Source organism: Octopus sinensis, linkage group LG24 (genome assembly GCF_006345805.1).
Source record: "Octopus sinensis linkage group LG24, ASM634580v1, whole genome shotgun sequence".
In the NCBI taxonomy this organism is placed as follows: domain Eukaryota; kingdom Metazoa; phylum Mollusca; class Cephalopoda; order Octopoda; family Octopodidae; genus Octopus; species Octopus sinensis.
In genome coordinates, this window is record NC_043020.1 from 3,630,574 (window position 1) to 3,635,834 (window position 5,261).

The following is a 5,261-nucleotide window of genomic DNA, read 5'->3' on the forward strand; positions in this document are numbered from 1 at the left end:
CAAACATACATACATAAATACATGCATACATACATACACACATACATGCATGCATACATACATACATACATACATACATACATACATACATACATACGTACATACATACATACGTACATACATACATACATACATACATACATACATACATACATGCATGCATGCATGCATGCATGCATACATACATACATACATACATACATACATACATACATACATGCATGCATGCATGCATGCATGCATACATACATACATACATACATACATACATACAACTGTGCCTGGTCTTGCCCTGTTTTGCTAATATATCTTAAGTAAATACAAATACCAGAGTTCAGAATATTTTTTGGATAAATTGTTTTAAAAGGATTCTATCTGTTTTCAGTTGATGGGAGAATGCTGACTCACGCAGATTTGTCGAATCGAATCTCTTCAGAAAACAGTTCAACTGAAGCTTCGAAAAATACGCGAAATAAATAAATAAATAAATAAGAAAGAAATGAAATGAATAAATATATAAACTGGAATAAACTTTTGGTTTAACAATTTTTAATATTTTCTAACGGTTCCTGTAAAAATGTGTTTAGTCGAAATGCAGAGCTAAGCAAGTAACCGTATTTAATTCAACAGTGGCTGACGAAGTGAATATTCACCGAAACTCAAGATGTCCTACCACGTGCCTTATGGTATATACGTATATACACACTTATTTTCTAAATGTGGAACGGAGCTCGTTGTGTGATTTAGCCTCGGAGTGTAACCACCTCACTGACACACGTTATATAGATTCAAGAAAGACGTCCAAATATCTCGGTCGAAAAATTATTAGGGTTACTAACTGCAGAGCAGTCAATTTCCTGGACGTGACTCCAGACTTTAGAAGTGATTCCTGTAAGCTCTTTAGGAAGCAAAATGAAAACTTAGATTAACGCAGGATCCTACAGAGCATGTAATAGTCAAGAGCCCTTGTTAAAGGTGTAGGCAAAGAAATCTCTAATCTTTGCTAGGACGGCACCATACTGAGGCCCCCCTTCGGTCACGACACTGACCATGGGATTGCACCTAGAAAGTTACCCTCCCAGGCACAAGTCCGGGCAAGGTTGTTTATGGAAGACCAGCAGTCGCCCATGCATACCGGCCTCTCCTCTCCATGCCACCCGTGTTATCCAAGGGAGAGGTAAAGGGGCCGATACAGCTTGGCACCTGTGACGTCGCAACTCATTTCTACAGCTGAGTGAACTGGAGCAACGTGAAATAAAGTGTCTTGCTCAAGAACACAACACGCAGCCCGGTCCGAGATTCGAGCTCACAACTGTAAGCTCGACGCTCTAACCACTGAGCCATGCGCCTTCACACGGCACCATACTATAATGATACAAACAAATCCAATGGGTTCGAACATAAGCTTGCTTATAAAACATTAAAGGAATCATCAAAAGAACAAAAGACTGAATGCTTATTTAGTTTTTACCCAATCCTCACTCAACATCAGACAAGATTTTCCTTCCACTTAATAAATAGGCATTTCTCACTGGAGCACAAATACAAGAAACTTTTCATAGACACAGTAATAGTCACAAACTACCTGGACCCGGACGGTAAGTCGATGATACCGAGTCTGAAAGGATTCAAAAGAAGTGTGCCTTCAGAGTGGCCGTCTATGTCCCATGCCGATCAATTTCGTAGATGCCTTCTGGGGATTGCCCCACTCTTTAGTACTCGTACGAGACTGAAATAGTATCTAAGATGATGCTACAAGGATTGTGTAGGGCTATCCGATAGGAGACAGGGTGTGTAAAAATCTCACAAATTCCTCGAGCATTTTTAACTATTTGAACGACTAGTCGTTGTGCCAATGTAGACACTGAGCAACTATGAAGGCATCCAGATGATATCTATATTGGACATTTGATAAGCCAATGGACATCAATAATGTAGGGTGGCCACAATTTCAACAGATCGATTCACAAAACAAATTTGGTGACTTGCATCGGTTGACTGAGACAAATTCTATAGACAGATAAATACCCAGCTTATAGACAGATACCCAGCTATTGGCAACTGAACACGTTGCGTTTTGTGTTCAAAGCCTACGGAGGCCATATTTGTGAATTAATAAGGCGGTAGTTGACGTAGATGATATTCAATTATCGTTGGTGGAATGCTCTAAAGTTGGTTATTTGCTAAGCAAAAATATAGCAATTTAGGAAAATAAATTAACGTGGAAGCTAATGATCAAATACAACGCAATTAGAAAAGTACCATAGCCGATGTGCTTGCAACGAGAATAGCATAGATTTTGGATCATTTCTTGAACAAAATACGAAGGTTGTATTGCCAGAACTAAGGCGCGTGTTCTAAGATACGAGGGAAAGCAATACGTTCAAAGGAGCTGGATGAAAGAGGCACGAAGAACTGGAATGGGCACATACTATTCAATTAGGTGCATGTAGCTTTCCAGCGACACTTTGCTTAGCTTTTCAGGCGAGCGGTGGAGCAGAAATAGTGGCTTTTTGTACCTACCTCAACGGCATACTGTGGCATTCGATGGAAGATGTGAAATGCTATGAAAAAAACGATAACAGTAGCTGAGATACGGAAGGCATTAAGTGGTTGTACGAGAAGCAAATCGCTTGGTTTGGATGGTCTGCCTCATGAGTTTTAGGTCTTTGCGGAACTTATTTGTCTCACGAGTTTCATATGTCTTTGCCAAACTTGTTTGCCAACGTCTTGGTGAACCTCGACAGCAGCTGGCAGTCGAACCGGAGAATTCCCAGATCTGTCGATGGAGTAGGGGTAGCGTTTGAAAAACGACACGAAGAAAGAATATGTTATTGATCATTTTCGGCCCTTAATTTTGCTGAATGTAGAGTTTAATATTTTAGCAAAGGTACTCGCAAACAGGCTGGCATTTGTTAGTTTAGTCGGTAAAACAATTAACCTGCGCGAAACCTTAACAAATTTATCCAAGGAAATTTCCACCGCATACAATACATTGTAGAGTGGGTGGGTAACAAACCTTAATTCGGTGGTACCCTTATCAATTTGGATCAAGTGAAAGCTTTTGATTAGGGCAGCTATCGCTATTAGGGGATTGTCTAGAAGGCAGCTGGATTTTGGTCCCGTTTTTAGAGACAAAAGCATCTCAATGAACAGCGGCATCTTTCCGGGGATTAATGCCGTTTTTATTTTTACAAGGAATTCTATTCCCTGTATGTGCGCGCGCACATGTGTTTATAAATATTCATTCGGACGATTCCAAGTGAAAATAATCGTAACAATTTCCCGATTTAAAACAAAAGAGCATTTTTTTTTTGTCTTTATGTTGACCTCACACTTTGTTTCCCCGTTCTTACTCTGTGGTATTTCAATTGCTTTCCTCATTTTCTGTTTGCCCGTAAAGATAATTAAAAAATTGTTTTCCTCCTTTATGAAACCCCATTAAATATTATCAAATGAAGCCCCTTTATCTGTTACAGCCAAACATTGTTGCTACTACAAACATGATAACACACACTCATGTGTGTTTGTGTGTGCGTGTGCATATATATGTATGTGTGTGTAAGAGCATATCAGTAATGACTTGACAAGAAATGAACTATTTACATAGAAAGCTTAGTTAACAACCTAACCACCCTTGCCAACGAGTCCATCCTGTCAAAAGGTACCGTTAGTTTTGTTCTCCATATTTATCTTTTCTTTTCGTCATGTGGTCTCCTCGCCTATGTCCTTCACACACACACTTGTATTACTTTATCTTTTTAATTCTTGGTCGTTATGCCTGTCCTACTTGGCTAAGCTGGCTCTCTATGACTAACAACAAAGACTAGAAACGACTGGCGGCGGAGGAGGGATTTAAATGATAGTTGAAGTAGAAATTGTTTAAATAATGTCAGTCATCTCGCACTATTCGGAAGTGACGTAGAGAAGACAAAAGCTGTTAAAATATTCTAAAAATATAGAAAAAGAAATATCGTCCATTAATAAACCCCTTAAAGGACTTCGTAAAATAAGTACCCACACACACACACACACACGCACACCCACGCGAGCGCGCGATGCACACATGATTGAGGAAGGTGGAGGTGCTTTGAAGGACTTCGTATGTGGAAGATTCTAAATGAATTGAAATTTTCTTTTTAGGCGACTACACATACATACACACACACACACACACACACATACATACATAATACATACATACATACATACATACACGATCAGCGGAAACAATGCAACGTTCAACACGAGAAATGAGAGGCAAAAAAGAAAAAAAGCGTAACATTCTGTTCCTCATTCATTCATTCGTAAGTGTCTCCTAAGTGTCGAAAGGAAATCGGACAAATACCGTTTTCAAGGAAATTCGCGTAAGACAAATCTTGGTCACACACACACACACACAACACACACACACACACACACACACACACACACCACACACACACACACACACACACACACACACACATACACACACACACACACAACTACGGTATCGTTACAAATATTCGCGATCTCCGGCAACAAAAACAGAGGAAACCCAGAAGATCTTAGAGAGAAGAACAAAGAGTAGAATACCGATGTACCTGATGGTTTATTTGCTGCGAGAATCTGCTCAAAACCCAAATCGATTCCATTTATTTTCCATAATTAGCAGTAACTACTGTTAATTATAGTATACATGTGCATAACTCACGGAAACAATAAAATACCTGTGTAATATAGGGAAGGGAAAACCAAAGGAACGAAGCAACTGGATTTTGATAATCAAGAAAGGTAAGTTTTCTGTGCTTTTTCTTTCTGTTACTGTTTGTTTGTTTGTTTGTTGAGCGAAGCGGTCTTCGTCCCAGAGCTCGCAAATTCGCGCCTCTCTAGTGGGAGAAACGTGGTCCTTCGCTATTCGTAAGACCCGCAGAAGAGAAAGCAGGTCAAACCCCGACACCGAGAGCATCGACGGATGGATGAATGCGCATCAAGGCTCAGCGGTTGCGTAGGAAGTCGGGGATTCTGTTGCTCTTAAGTTTCACAGTGAGAGTGAAGCTACACACACACACACACACACACACACACACACACACACACACACAAATTCAATTAGTTAAAGAGGGAGCCTCTACGGCATCGCACGATCTGCTAGGAATAGCAGCCAAAACTCCAACAAACTGCACACTAATAAAGGCTGTGTCAAACTGAGTCCCGCTCAAGCCCAATTGGTCCGTGAAAAAGCTATGGGAAGAACCTCTGATACAATAAATATATTT

The 5,261-nt window shown here is 40.1% G+C and overlaps 1 protein-coding gene across 2 annotated transcripts in view; it reads left to right on the forward strand.

Moving 5' to 3' along the window:
* Positions 1-3,731: 3,731 nt before the first annotated feature.
* The window catches only part of LOC115224050 (solute carrier organic anion transporter family member 2A1), a 45,650-nt gene continuing 44,120 nt past the window's right edge, over positions 3,732-5,261 (forward strand). For both annotated transcript variants that reach the window (XR_005003678.1, XM_029794849.2), the window contains exon 1: positions 3,732-4,776. The gene's annotated coding sequence lies outside the window, so the exon portion shown is untranslated. The remainder of the gene's footprint in view (positions 4,777-5,261) is intronic.